General features: G+C 42.0%; 1 long non-coding RNA gene across 1 annotated transcript in view; it reads left to right on the top strand.

Annotated features, from left to right (window-relative positions):
- Positions 1-208: 208 nt before the first annotated feature.
- Positions 209-16,164, top strand: part of LOC112655563 (uncharacterized) — a 28,360-nt gene continuing 12,404 nt past the window's right edge. The window contains exons 1-3 of the long non-coding RNA XR_004818818.2: positions 209-1,769; positions 13,505-13,620; positions 14,791-14,874. This is a non-coding gene — a long non-coding RNA (uncharacterized LOC112655563). The remainder of the gene's footprint in view (positions 1,770-13,504; positions 13,621-14,790; positions 14,875-16,164) is intronic.

The raw sequence follows: 16,164 nt of genomic DNA, 5'->3' as shown, positions 1-16,164 counted from the left end.
ACTGGTATCCTCTTTCATCAGTGTTCTCTGTGTGTCTTTGTCAGCCTAGATGTTCATTTTGGTTTCATCTCTATTTGATCTGCCCTCTGATGTTTCATTAGCATTTCTTCTATCATGTCTCAGGATTATTTCCCATGATTCGGCCATTATACACTTCTTAAAACTTGCAGACCTTTGAAAAACTGAATGGATGCTCATGGAAGCATAACTTCTTTGATTATGTAAATTAACCCTTGAAATGCATTCGATGATCGACAGTATTTTAATGCACTGTATTAAGTTAAAAATGGGTGAGGTGTGTTTAATATTACATGCTGAAGAAATTCCAAGCTTAATTTCAAAACTATTAAGTAATACTCAGAGATGCATGTAATTCTAATGAACAAACAGATACTTCCTGTCATCTATCGCTGTCAACATATGTAAATTAACAAACATGGTTTTATAAAGAGTACTGGGTGCCGTGTGTTCATTGGCTTCAGTCCATATGCAAAATATTCATGGACATTTTTAGCTAGATATATAGGAAGTTTAAGTAGGTAGGTGGGAAGGAAGGTAGATACATAGGAAAGTAGATAGGCATGCAGGTAGATAGGAAATAGGCAGAAAGGAAAATGTGTATGTCATGGGTAAGTAGGAAGCTAGATATGGGGGAAGGTAGATATGTAGATAAGTAGGAAGATAGGAAATTAGAAAGGTAGATAGGATGATAAATATGTAAGAAGGTCAGAAGGTAGAAAGGTAAGTAGGTAGGAAGGGAGGTAGGAAGACAGAGAGAGGGAGATAGACAAAAGATAGAAAGAAAGGTGATATAGATGATAGATAGATAGATAGATAGATAGATAGATAGATAGATGTAAAAATTCAAAGATTGATAGAGTCATCATCATTATTATTTTGCTTTGCTTTTCAGAATTAGCTACGTGACAAATTGTTATAATCCACCACGTGTTACAGGTATTTTAGTTTGCAAAGAGCATTGTTAAAGTCACCAAATGTGGAAATGTTAGATTGAAGTGGTTCTGACACCCACAGTCTACGTAAGCAAACCAAAACCTAAGCTAGAGTCCATGTACTCATATATGAGAAAACAGAGCTTCAGGACAATCAATCACAAACAGCCACCTGGGCTTTCCCAAATAAGGCAACCACTTAAGCTTCTCTGTAAAAACCTTTCCCCTAGCTCCTTGTCTAGGTGGAATGCTCCTAACTACTTTTGGTGTAGTTCTGCTCTATTTTAATCAATGTATGCTCAAAATAAATTCTTAATAATTTTAATATACCACAGTTTATCTTTAAGCATCCATCCTCATCATCTCCTGACTACTCAGTAACAGAGGCATAGAGAATATTCCCATTTGACAGAGGTGGAAATGGGATCTCATTGAGGTGAAGTGACTGCATCTAATGTAATGCCACAAATAAATGGCAATCTGGAGCTCAGTCCCTGGGTTCCTAATTCAGTGTTTCTTCCACCATATCAGGTGGAGAGAAACGACAATAGGGAAGCAACAAAGGCAGTTCTGCTCTCACCATTCATTCTGTGTAGGACTTTGATTCCATTTAGAACACAGAACAATCTAGAAGGAGTCACAGTTCTGGGCCCAAGCCTCTTTGGCCATCTCAGAAAGCAACAGTAAAACAAAACAGCCCAAGTCTGTTGGTTTGCTCAGTGGTCAGCCATGGGCCCAGCCAAGTTGTAAAGCAGAAAATCTTGACTTCTAATTTTCTTGACCAGCAATTCTGAAGCCCTGAGCCCTCTCTTTCTTGTGAGTAGAGACACTGAGACAAGAGTTGGGATGTCCTGATGCTTAAATAGGATGTTTACTCCTTACCCAGGTATCTGATGCCTAGCATTTGAACTAAATATGCAGCAGGCTAGTTCTTGGAGAGTTCTGATACAATTAACCCACAGTGCCCTCCACAGGGCTTTGGGGCCAGTTTATTCTAATCCCTGATTGTTAAGGTGCAACTTAGTCCTTGCAGAAATAGGGCAGCCTTTCTGCCCTACTCAATAGATTGAGTAGTGTTGTTGTGTGTCTGGTGTATGGCAGCACTTCCCATTATGTAATTATAATTCTTACAACACACCTGTGAGAATATTATTATTCCCACTTTAAAGACAAGAAAACTGGGATCCCTGGGTGACGCAGCGGTTTAGTGCCTGCCTTTGGCCCAAGGCGCTATCCTGGAGACCCGGGATCGAATCCCATGTCGGGCTCCCGGTGCATGGAGCCTGCTTCTCCCTCTGCCTGTGTCTCTGCCTCTCTCTCTCTCTCTCTCTCTCTCTCTCTGATGACTATCATAAATAAATAAATTTAAAAAAATAAAAAAAATAAAGACAAGAAAACTGAAGCTTGAGAAGGCTTTGCAAACTCATCAATGGTGAACAGCTAGTACATGGTAGACATGGAATGTGAACTCATGCGTGCCTGATACCGAAGCCCACTCTATTTGCACTATATCAGATTAGTGGCCCCTGAGTGCTTTGTCTTCAGACTCCCTGGAGACTTGGACCCCAGATTTTAAAGGAATTCTATCTTCCAACTCAGTTGTTCTACCACGAACAACGATCCCAAGCTGTATGAGAAAATTTAGCAGCCATGGTGCAGAATTCTCTGAAGCCTGACACAGATCAGGAACAGAGAGAAGATAAGGAGTGTGTTTATTACAGATTATGGGTGAAAGACTTGGATAAGGAAAAGATTGCATTGTACTGAGCAATGACCTTATGCAGGATAAAGAAGAAACATGCTACCCGTTAGTCAGATCCCCAGGTGCTAGCATGGCAGCAAAGGTACACTTGGAATGTGCAAAGGAGCGGGGGGAGGAGAAAGACATGAGAATACATCACCACTAGCTTCCTCTTGCACCTGGATGACGTGAGAGGGTGGGAGAAATGGGCCTTGGTGTTCCTGAATCAACAGGAGCAGAGACACCATTGGAGGGAAAAGAAGACCTTCCATATTTTGCATGGGGCAGACTTTGTCTAGACCCCGGTTTTCTCAAATTCCAGGTATTAGAAACAGAAATAATAAAACCATGTCTCTTCCACAAATTCAGGTCTACTGAAAATCAGATTCCTCAGCAAGCTGAGATGGAACTATTGGTGAGGAGACAGTTCCTGGGATAGAAACTTCTTAGTGTGGACCAGCCATGGGGCAGGGGGGCAGGGGCTCAGACAAAGAGGCTACTTGTTTCCTACTCTGAAAGTGCTTATATCAGCAATGAACAAGAAAGCAGCACACTGACAGAGCAAGGTAGGAAGGAAAGTGAAAGAAAGCCAACAGGAGATGTGCTGGGAGGGCTGATGGTTAGTAGAGCAGCCGACAGAGGCAGGTGAGGGGCAGCATTCCCACCAGGAACCCTTCTTGGAAATGGCCCAGAGGACTGAGCCCATAGCCTCTGAGCCAGTGCTTTGGCCAGGTGGAAGGCTGCCTTGAACAGGAAGATAAAGTAGAAGAGTATCATGAAAAGTACCTGCCTCATGTGGCCACAAGCCCTTGTTACCTCTGTTTCTTAATCTGCAATTTGGAGAGAGGAGTTTCTGCTTTATAGTGATGTTGGGGCTATTAAAAGATACTGTGTATGTCAAGGGCCAAGCTCACTGCTTGGCCTAAAGTAGTTGTTCTGATTGGTCACTTCCTACATGTTCATTCCAATGGGAATAAAATGGTTTGTTGAGCTTCCTCTTGTATACAGTACATGGTCATTAAAAGGGACACTGGAGCCCTTCTCAGGTACAGTATAATGCCTCCACTCCACCCCCAGAGTCAGCCCGAGGGCCCCAAGGCATCAGACATGGTTCCAGCTTCTTTTCTTTGCAGTAGAAAGAAGGCCTGGGACCTGAAGATGAAGGGGTGGAGGAGCAGGGGTTGGAGCCCTGGGCCACTCGCAATGATAGGCTCTGCTCCATCATGTGTTTGTATGTATGTGAGTGCGCTACACACTCAAGATGGGCCACATATGCATGTGTGTGTTTAGGCTCACATGTATTCTTTTCGTACTCTAGAGCCTGGAGAATGACAGACAAAGGAGGAGGGAAGTTAAAACCAAAGATAATTGTCATTGGTCGATTTATTTAATGGCCTGAAAATGTCCAATTAGAGCCATGTGCATGGCTGCCTGCTGAGCTGAAGGGCTGAGTGATGCTTTGCTTTTGTCAAGGTGCCGTGATAGATGGCCAAGGTTTGCTGCCCTAGATTCCTTCCTGCCTTGACCCCCGCTGGCCACCTCCTGACTCACTAGGAGGAGGGTTCTGAGTTCCAGGCACTAGGGAAGAAGGTACCCTCTCTCCCCCAACACACACTCTCTCCCCCAACACACTGGCCAGTTAGCCAGTAGTGCCATCAAAGTTTCATCTCTGGGCTTTGCGTATGTGAACACTTACCACTGTGAATCACAAGATGTTGTACTTCCTAACTGCCTCCCCTTCTTTTTTGCCTATGAGTGAAGGTGAAGTGAATGCAGTGTTATCAGGATGAAAGTCCAGAGGAGCCTGGAGAGGGAAGCCTGGAGAGGGAAGCTCCATCTAGTGGCAGCCACATGCAATTCTGAGGGACCTGACTTCAAACCAGACCAGCCGTGGCTTGTTTCCCAGATCTGCCAGCTAGCTGTGTGACACTTGGCAGCTCACTCAGTCTATGAGCAAAGGCAACATTATGATAAGATCCAACAATTTGGGTTTACTCCACTGCATCGTTCTGGCCAGAACCACCATCATCCTCTGCCTGGGTTATTAAAACATGAGGACTTTGTTATTCACTGTAGTATCCCCATTACCTCCAACAGTACCTGCTATATTGGAGGTACTCAGTAACTATATATTGAATAAATAAGTGAAAGGCAAATCAGGTGACTGCCTAGGGCCTTAAATCTGCAAAACCCTTATGTGAATGAGAGACTTTATCAGCTAGGGTTGTCTAGTGAACCAAAGTGAACATCCTCCTATGTAGGGCAATCTGCCCTGCACAACTCCAGAGATCCTATTTACATAGAATACAGTGGCAAATGTGCCTCTGAGGCTGTTGCATAGGGGCTCAGTCAGACCTATTGGAATGAAGAACTTTCGATCCTTGCACTTGAGCATGTTCTTGATTAATTTATACAACTGTTGCCTGTGTAGACTATTCAATACATATGTGCACTTTTAGGGGAAGGCATGTTTTAAAATATTTCATCTTTAGACATCATGAAACTTCATTGTTAATATTCTAAGAACCCATTCATAATAAGAACTCTCAGAAAAAAAAGAAATAGAGGAAGCTTCTTCAACTTGATAAAGAGCATATACAAAAAAAAATCTACTGGCAGATCATTATACTTAATGAAAAAAGACTGACAGTTTTCCCCCTAACATCTGGAATGAGGGAAAAATGTTCACTCTCACTACTCTTATTTCATGAAGTTCTGGCCAGAGCAACAAGGCAAGGAATGTAAATAAAAGGCATATCAATCAGAAAGAAGGAAACAAAAGGATTCTTTTTTGCAAATGACATGATTATTTATGTGTAAAGTCCCAAGGAATCCGTAAGAAAACCTCCTAGAACTAATAGATTCGGCAATACTTGCAGGATGCAGGATCAATATACGAAAATCAACTGTATTTCCATATACTAGCAATAAACCCTTGGACGATAAAACTAAAAATAAAATACTTTTTACAGTTACTCAAAAAATAAAGCACTTACAATAAAAATATGTACGTTACATATTTTATATGTATTTATGTTAAAATACATATGTTAAAAATTACACATGCTGATAAAAACAATCAAAGATCTAAATAAATGGAGAGGTATAGCATGTTCATGGATTGAAAGATTCAACATATCAATTCTCTTCAAACTGATACACAGCTTAATGTAATTCCTATCAAAATCCCAACAAGATGTTTTTTTCTGTAGGTATAGATGAGATTACCCTAAAATGTATATGGAAAGGCAAAGAAATTGGAATAGCTGAAACAGTTTTGAGAAAGAGTACAAAGGTAGGGATATGTCTACTCAATTTCAAGACTTATTATATAGTATGTACATCAGTCAAGACTGTGTGGTATTGGGACGCCTGGGTGGCTCAGCGGTTGAGCGTCTGCCTTCAACCCAGGGTGAGATCCTGGAGTTCTGGGATCAAGTCCCACATCGAGCTCCCTGCATGGAGCCTGCTTCTCCCTCTGCCTGTGTCTCTGCCTCTCTACCTGGGTCTCTCGTAAATAAAGAAATAAAAAAAATATTAAAAAAAAAAAGACTGTGTGGTATTGATGAAGGGATAGATACAAAGATCAGTAGAATGGAGTAGAGAACCAAGAAATAGACCTAAATAAACAAGCCCAATGGATTTTTGACAGAGTTAGAAACAATTCCATGGAGGAGACATAGACTGTTCAACAAATGGTGCTGGAGCAAGTTGATATCCATAAGCAAAAAGTGAACTTTGGCCTAAACCTCACACCTGACATAAAAATGAACTGAAAATAGATCACAGGTTTAAATCTAAAAAAAGGCAAAAGCATGACAATTTTAGGAAAAAATAGGAGAAATTATTTGAAATTCAATGTTAGACAAAGAGTTCTTAGTCTTGACTTTAAAAGCATGACCCATAGAAAGAAAAATTCATCAATTGGACTTCATCAAAATGGATAACTGTTGTTCTTTGAAAGGCTCTGCTAGGAGTGAAAATACAACTACACATTGGGAAAAATATTTTTAAATTACATATAGGACAAAGGACTAGTTTTTGGACTATGTAAAAAACTTTCAAAACTTAATAGTAAAAAACGATCCAGTTAGAAAACAGACAAAATACATAAAGAGATATCACTGAAGAAGATATACAAATTGTGAATAATCACATGAAAAGATGGTTAACATCATTAGCCATTAGAAAAATACAAATTAAAACCACAGTAAGATATCACTAAATACCTATTAGAATGAATAATAAATAATAAAATAATAAATAATAATAATAAATAATAAATAATAAATAATAAAAGAGTGAAAATACCAAATGCTAGTGAGGAGGGGGGAAACTGAATCATTCACACATTGCTGGTGGGAATGTGAAATGGTACAGTCACTCTGAAAAATGGGCAATTTCTTTAAAAAAACTAAACATTCAATTACCATATGACCCCACAATTGTACTTCTGGGTGTTTATCCCAGAGAAATGAAGATTTATGTTGACACAAAAGCATGTACACAAATGTTTGTAGAAGCTTTACTCATAAAAGCAAAAACTATTTTTTGTTTGCTAAAAAAGTTTTTGGATATGTCTTTGAATTGGCAAATGGCTAAACAAACTATGGTCCCTACATATCATGGAATACTACTTGGCAATAATGAAGAACAAACTGTTGGTATACAGACAGCCTGGATGAATTGCCAGGGAATTATGTTGAGTAGAAAAAGCCAGTCCCAAAATGTTCATGCTGTATGATTCCATTTATACAACATTCTTGAAATAACAATTACAGAAATGGAGAACAGATCATTGGCTCCCAAGGGTTTAGGAGGAGTTGAGGATGGAACAGAAGTGGGTGTGGCCATAAAAGGGCAACCTGAGGATTCTTGTGGGGATGGAAATGCTGTATCTTGACTGTATCGATATCAGTATCTTGGTTGTGATACAGTATTCTAGTTTTGCAAGATGTTCCCATTGGGCAAAAGGGGGTAAGGGTACATGGGATCTTTCTGTATTATTTCCTATGACTGCATGTATATCTGAATGTATATTGAAATTAAAAGTTTAATTTAAAAAGTCAAAACTATGGATGTGATAAAGTTTCATGGAACATACACATACACACACCCCCACACACCACTGCATGCAAAATTGGTGAAGTCTGAATAAAGCCTATTATCTTGTTAAATGTATTGGTCTAGTTAAATATATTGTACCAATGTCAATTTCCTGGTTTTGATAATGCCGTGTGTTATGTAAAATGCTGGGGGAAGCTGGGTGAGTGATAGGTATATGGTTCCTCTTGGTATTAATTTTGCAACTTCTTGTGAAGCTATAATTATTTCAAAATAAGAAAAGTTTTTAAAAAGCACTGAGCACAAAAAAAGAAAAGTTTTTTTTTTTTTTTACAAGTACTGGGAACAAAATAAAATTCAAACACTTACAATTTTGTTAGAACTGTTACCACTCTTTTGGATTATGCATCCATAAGCAGTCCTGCTGGCGTGATCAACTTCAAGTTCAACCAATCAGGACTCCCCAGGAGTGTGCTGGAATGACATTTTCTCTTTGACGCCTTAGAGAGCTTACACCACTCACCTCAGATCACATACCCAGAGAGGTAGGGTTTGAATATGCCTCCTCCGGAGTCCATGCTCACTCTTCTAGACCATATGGCAAGATTGAGTAAGGCAGAGGTTTGTCTTCAGGGAGCCCCTTGGTCCTCTGTAGAGGGTGGGAGGGGGAACAAGATACACGCTCTCACTGTAGCCATGTCCCTGCATGGACCAGCTAACTTGACACAGTTCCTAGTGGCAGATAGCTTTTTCATACCAGTCACACAACAAAGAAATGAAAAGGATGTGACAACAGGGATCAAAATGGAGAATATAGTTTCCCAACTCCTAGACAAACTGCTCTGGAAAGGTTTGCACTCTGAGGCTGATACATCATCCGGGTGTGGCATGGCAAGCATCCCAGAATGTGTGTGTGTGTGTGTGTGTGTGTGTGTGTGTGTGTGTGTAGTAGAGCACTGCTGTAACAGAAGGTCTCATCTGCTTGTCCATCTGTGAAATGGGGAGGCTGCCAGGATTATTATTTCCTTAGGTCTTAATAGCATCCCAGAAAGAATTGGAAACTAGGATATTGGGGCTGATATTTCAGCCCTGGAACAAAAGAATCAGGACTCAGGGATGTGTGGTGGAGCGGGAGTTATTCTCAGCCTTTCTGAAAATGCCTCAGGTGGGCAGGAGCTTAGTCTATAACAGGCGACTTGGGTGCTAGACTCTGTCTGGGGATTCTGGCTGAATGACAGGACACTTGAATGTCCTCTGACATTCCTCAAACTCTTGTGCAGGAGACATTAGCAATAGCCCACATGCGTAGAGCAGTAGTGATGTGCCAGATGTTTCCCAGCACTTCATGTACATGATCTCATGTATCCTCATAACGACCCTATGTGGTAGGTCCTATCATTACTTCCAGTTTATAGATGAGGAGACTGATGGGCGGGGAGGCCAAGCATCTGGCATAAAGTCACACCTTAGTGGTGGAGATGTGGTTGGAATCTCTAGCTCCAGAGTTCAAGTTTTAACCACAATTTTAGATCCCCTTCTTCCAATATTTGCCTTCCTGCTGACATATCCTAAGAAAGGCAGGGCCAGTCACCCCTCCAGGGTCATTGCTGACCAGAGTTGTGATACAGATGAGGGAACCTTCTCCCATCTCAGGGAAGCTGCCACATTGGCAACAAGAGGAATACACATTCATGAAACATGCCTGAGCATGTCTGCTCCCCAGACTCCCCAGTGCTTATCAACAGCAATGCCAGGGACTAATTGGAATGCTGCTATATGTCACCAGAGACTGGAAGGACCAAAAACCAGGGATTGGTACACATCTGGCAGGCCCAGGTTGATACAGTTGAGAGGGAATAGAAATTGGTATCAATTGACTGGAAGTCCAATTCCCATTCTTCCGCTTCCTGGCCATATGAGCTTGGCAGGCTTTGCTTCTTTTTGGTTTGACTGCATCTCCCGAAAAGGGAAGGATATCTCTGTCTAAACTATTAAGGGTGCTGTGAAGATAAAGCCATGCAGGGCTCAGACCTTACACTTTATTCTAACGGATGGGACCACTGCTATCATTCCCAGGGTAGAGGAAGCCAGAAGTTCAGGTGACAGAAGAGAGTTTGTTGGCCTTCTTCTCTGGTCTATCTTCATTAACAATGGGGCTGCCTTTAGAGCTCTCCTCCAATTAGTGAGGCTTCCCAACCATAATATTTAAAATAGCATCACCCACCCCGGCACCTCTTTCCATCTCCCTTCTTCCCTTCTACAGAACCTACCATCGTTTGACTTATGGGTTCTTTGAGATGGTTACATAGAATAATGTATAATACACCTAAAATATTAGAAGTTCAGCACACGTTGTTTCCTGGGGTAAAGGGAACCCTTTCTGCATGTAATTATAAAAAAAAAATGTTCAGCTGGTACAGTCTTCTGGAATGAGTACTTTGATCCCAGTTTCGCCGAACAGAAGCTAGGTCAATTACAGTTTGCTTGCCTGGCTCCAGGCCTGCAACAATCTCCCTGTTTCAGGTATTTGGTATTACTCTTTTATTAGTTTCTAGAATTCAAGTTTCCCAGAAGTTTAAGGAGGCCATGGATTGCTTTGGCCACCTTCCCAGTCTTCTAAATAGAAGCAATATGTTTAATTTCAGAACATGTGGCATAGAAAAAAAACGTGGGCTCTGGAACAGTCCAGCACCAAAGTCAGCACGCACCTCTAACACTAACTACCTATAAACATTATTATTATTAACGAGAGTAACAACTGTGGACTGTGGAGTTCTTGATACATGCAGGCATGGTACAGGACAATCTGTGTGCATAATTTCATTTGTTCCTTGAAACAATTCAGAAGAACAAGCATTAAGCTCCTTTTAGCAGATGAGAATATTGAAGCTTAGAGACTGAAAGAGCTGGAATTGGATTTCAGGTCCACAAAATCCATGTACTCTCTGTTCTTTCTACTCTATTTAAGACTCTCTGAGCCTCATTTTTCACATACAAAATGGATCTGCAAATGTTTGTCTTACAGATATTATAAGGGTGGGATAAGACACTGTCTGGGAAGGACAAGGGACTTAGCAGGGATTTGATTCATGCCATCTCTTACTCTTCCCCACATGCCCAAAAGCTCATCAGGAGCACGAGACAGCTTGTTATGGCTTCTGGTTGAAGATATGAAGGTCGAGAGGAGACTAAGTATTTACATAAACTGATGTGAAACCAATTTTATTTCCTCTTCAGTGAAAAATTTGAGCAGCCATTTCTCCCCGAAGCATGTCTGGGCTGGTAAATGGATGCCCAGGATGGCTTTGTAGCTCTGTCCTTGGGTTCTTGGCTCTGAGCCTCAAGCAATAACCTGCTCCTGACCTGGAAGAAATAAAGTTACGAGGACTGACATTCTCTCTCTCTATAGTAGTCGCCATAGTCCAGCAATGTGATATCAGACCTGAAGGTAGGGGAAGAAATTATTTGTAGAAGCCATGGTTTATAATGTCTTTATATTATTGGGAATCCTAAAGCCAAGATGGTTGGTATAATCACCTGTCTTTGGTTTGAGGTCCAGAGCTCTCAGACTAAAATTGCTCCCAAGGTAACTGAAGATAATCTACATCAAATGAAGCAGACTTTAGAAAAATGTGGTAAAACAAGGCAACTGAAAGGTTTCTAGGATGCTAAGCCATCTACAGGGTGAGTTTTTCTTGGTCAAAAAGAAGACCGTTTAACTCTTAGAAAAGTCCCTTGGGCAGCATCTTGACTGGCTCCTCTCCACTCTATTATTCCACTGGGTCAGCTGCACACCATGAATCTTGGACATGAGGCAGTTTCTGGCCCTTTCCATTAGTTTCCTAGCTCCATATTGATTCCACTTCTAGCACAGTATTGGGCAAAACACCAGATAGACCTGGCACCTAAGGAAAAAGGCTTTCTGCTCTACGAACCTCATTTGCCCCCACTTGTAAAGTTGGAATAACTTTGTCTTAGAGCATTACTGTGAGAGTTAGGTATATGTAAAGCATTTGGCATGATACCTGGCGTGTGGTCCTTGCTTCCTATCTCCCTTATAATTTTTCCTCCAGTTTCCCAATCCTGTACCAGAAATCTGTCTGGATTATTGCTCTGCTTTGGGTGCATCTGCCTTCCTAAATGTTGGAGAATGGGTCAGCCCACTCGATTCTTCTAGCTTCCATGCAAATAACCCATGCTGCTACCCACCCCAGCTCCATGAACTGACATCTCAATTTCTAATTCGCTCTTGGGCTTCCCATTCCTGTTTGTCTACCTTGAGTCAATGACTCTTGAGCACTCCTGAATCAGTATTCAGCTTTTGCTGAGTTCCATGACTTTTCCAGGAAGACATACCCACTACTTCTCTTATTGGATCTATCTCATTCAAATCTAAGTGTGATTCTGCAAGATTATACCTCTATTTTGAGTATGATTACTGCTCTGATTGATTCTATTTTTCCTGTCCAATAAAATTCGGCAATAATTAATCATCATGCAATGAATTGGGTGTTGAATGGTCTATTCAGTCCTCATATAGAAAAAAATATCACTATGTTCTGTATGCCTATAATGAAGAGAGATAATTTTCTTTTTTTAATTTCTCAAGTTAGAGCAGAAATTAAATTAAGTGGTTCTGATTCCTGGTTCAAACTGAGTTAGTACTTTTTTTTGACGGGGGAGAGAGTGCTATAATTTCTATCTTTTGTTGTTTGTTTTTTTAAGATTTTTATTTATTTATCCATGATAGACACACACACAGAGAGAAAGGGGGGGGCAGAGACAGAGGGAGAAGCAGGCTCCACACGGAGAGCCCGACGTGGGACTCGATCCCGGGACCCCAAGATCATGCCCTGGGCCAAAGGCAGGCGCCAAACCGCTGAGCCACCCAGGGATCCCCCTTGTTGTTTGTTTTTAGAAGCAGCATGGCATAGTGGAAATAGAAAGGGCCCTTGGGATGTTTGTAATATTTGCCCTAGCAATTCCAGTCATTGGATTCTTTCCTGGGAACTGAAAATCATAGGGAAGGGGATAGAAGAGAAAGACTTTATGTTCAGAAGTGCTAATCATAATATTATGGAATTATAACCCAAAAATGACTTAAATACTCAACAGTGAGATAATAGTTAAGAATATCTATTATCTAAGAATAGATTATTCTTATTCTTATATTCTTAATCTATTCTTATAAGAATAGATTCTTATTATATCTAAGAATAATCTCTAAAAAAAGAAAAAAGAAGAATCAAATTGACACCAGATTTCTTATAAGTGATATGAAGGTTGTGTTAATACAAATAAGACCATAGGTTCAATTCTCATATTAAATCATCAGATTCTTGATGTTCTATTATCTCTAGGTATGTCCCTGCCCCCAAGATTGTGAGTGGCTTAGGACCAATCTATACCTGTTTCTGGAACAGAACTCAAATCCTGGGCTCATGGAGCCTCCCAGGCAAGGCTGATATGTACCCTTCTACTTCTCATCTGTCTCCAAACTTGCCTGGTTTTCTCTGGTCTGAATCTTTACATATACTGCTCTGGCTGCCTGCAATTTTCTCCCCACTCCTTCAGGTCTCACTTGAGAAATCTCTTCCGCCAGGAAGTCTTCTTTGAACCTCCCACTCTGGGTTTTGTGTTCTCCCTCTGTGCTTCCGTATCACCAGTGCTCCCCTATCAAGGATCTTATCATGCTGAGTTTTAACTGTTTAATGACTTGTCTCCCTAACAAACTTGTTTCCCACAGGACTAAAGCCCATGGATGAATCCTCTTACCAGCAACTCTGACTGTGGCTAAAATTAAGAGTGTATGCAGAGGGAGAAGTTGTGTGAGGGTGTTGCTGGAAGAGAAGCGTTGTTCAGGTATGAGAAAGCCAGAGAAGGGAGTCTTTATGGTTCATCCAAACAAGGTCTGGGAAACTGAAGCAGATATTGAGAGCAAGATGTCTGAGCCAGAACAATGAGAATAGCGAGGATGGGCAGACTGGCTAAGAGGGGATTCTTGGATGAACATTTGAGACAGGGGACATGATATTATGATATAATAAGAAATATATATTTTGGTCTTCATCCTCAGATCCTAGCCAGAGCTCCAAAACCTTTGTAGTTTCCTGTTCTTATAAAGATGCTTGGAACATCTTTTGTTCTAATATTTGGTCTCTGACCTCAATTCCTGACACAAATCTCCTCAATTCCTTGGAATTTCCTAGGATGTGTGTCTGTTATTCCAATGAGGGGATTCTAGGTGAGCTCCTGGATGGCTTCAGGAGGGGACTTGGTCACTAGAAAGATCACACCATGATTAGAAGCTTGGAACTTTCAGTCCCTATCCTTCAGGCAGAGCAGAGATATTGGAGACTCGGTTAATGATCAATCACATCTATGTAATGAAACCTCCATAAAAAACCCTGAAGTGCATAATTTGGAGATCTTCCAGGTTTGTGAATATGTTGGGATGCTGGGAGAGTGGTGCCCCTGGAGAGGGCATAGAAACACCACATCCTTCCCCATACCTTGGCCTGTACTTCTCTTTCATCTGGCTATTCTTGAGTTGTATCCTTTTACAATAGATAGATAATAGTAAGTAAAGTACTTTCCTGAGTTCTGTGAGCCATTCTAGCAAATCACTGAATATGAGGATGGGGTTGTGGAAACCCCCTATTAATAGATGATGGGTCAGAATTATGGGAGGCCTGACCCGTAATTGTCACCTGAAGCAGGAGCAGTCATGGGGGACTGGGCTCTTAACTTGTGGAATCTGATACCAACTCCAGGTAAGATACCCAGTTGTATCAGAGAATTTGTTGGTGTGGGGAAAAACCCCACAAGGTCAGTGTCAGAGTGGTGTTGTTTATAGAGAGGAAACCATGGATTCTTTTTAGGGGATGTTCCTCCAGTAACATGTGTAATCCTCAGCATGCTGTGTGACAAGAGAGTGAATGGGCCTCCCAACATGGCCATGTGTTTCTCTAGCACTACTGATAACACCCTGACATGGCATATCCTTGACCACCTCCTTAACCACACTTACAGGTAACCCCTGCTGACCTGTACAGGAAACTGAACAGAACACCTCATCCAGGACATCCACCCATCCAGGGCTTCTTTGCTTGGCAGGTACAGTGCATAGACTAGCTAAGCTGTGGGTCACTATGTCTCCCTGGCTGGCTGGCTAGCAAAATCCCCATTGCCTTTCTCCCCTAGCCTGACCTCATTATGGCAAAGGAGCTGTTACTTCTGAACAGTGGCCATGAGGCAGCTGGGACTGACTGACCATGTGCCGGCCCCTCAAAGCTCAGGAGAAGCCAAGTGCTCAGAGCAAGAGGAGAGATGAAATATAGCAGGATGCAGGGCAGAGTATTTGGGGTCCCGAGCCAGCCTCTTCCTCCCACTTCTGTCTTGTGACGGGAATGAATAATCACCCCAATTACAAAACAACCTACAGAAGGCAAAACCACTTAACTAAATGAGGTGCTTGGGGAGTGGAAGAAGGGAGCAGTCTGCAAAGATTTTGGCAGAGGGTTCTGGGCCAGCTCCCCAGAAAGCTCACATTAAACAAGCAACATGGCTTTCAAGAGCTCTTAAGTTGGTGGCCTCAGATACCTTCGGCAGTTTCTAGAAAACGTCGGCTGCATAATCGTCATCTCTGGGATGTTTAGAGAAGCCAATGCTGAATTAAACTTAGATTGGAATCCAACAGCGACCTAATAAAGGGCATGATGAGAATGTGGGGAGGTGCACCAGAACTAATCAGAGCCCTGGGGAAGCATGGTGTTTGGCTGTCTTCTAACAACTCCTTGGGGATATAATTAGCTCATGCCTCTTGGGAGACCTACCCCCACGCCAGAGAAGTAAAAGCCTGACAACCAGTATGTTAGGGAGGCCCTGGCTGAAGCCTGCACAGCCCTGACCTGACCCCACTAGTCCCAGTCATAAACACTGTTCAAAGCCTGGGCTTCCATCTGGGCTCAGTCCAATTTGCTGTTCTTTGGAAGTGGTGTGAGCCTCACGCACAGTGGGGGGCAAGACAATAGGGTCTGTTTTTTAAAACAAAGAGAGACAAAGAGTCCCACACTTGCCAAAGGTCCAGATGAGCAGAAAAAGGCTGGGAAGCTAAATCTCCTTTGGCCAATGGGGCAAGTTCCTGCAGTCTTCCTTTGTGAGGTGTGAGTGTGGCTTACAGGGGCCAGTCCGATACTGATCCTCCCTTTCTTTGCTACTTCACTTAAAGCACTTGTGCTCTGGAACGAGAGCAGGCGCAAAGGCAGAGGGACCTAGTGTGGACACCAGAGAGAGTGGTTGGCCATGCTTGCATCCCATCTTTATGTTCTGTGGTTCCCTGGAGCATTTCATTGCAATAAGGTCGCTCTCTTAGACACTCACGACCTCCCACCACCAAGCCCCTCT

The sequence above is a fragment of the Canis lupus genome, chromosome 9 (genome assembly GCF_003254725.2).
Source record: "Canis lupus dingo isolate Sandy chromosome 9, ASM325472v2, whole genome shotgun sequence".
Classification (NCBI taxonomy): Eukaryota; Metazoa; Chordata; class Mammalia; order Carnivora; family Canidae; genus Canis; species Canis lupus.
This window is presented reverse-complemented; position numbering and strand designations above follow the sequence as displayed.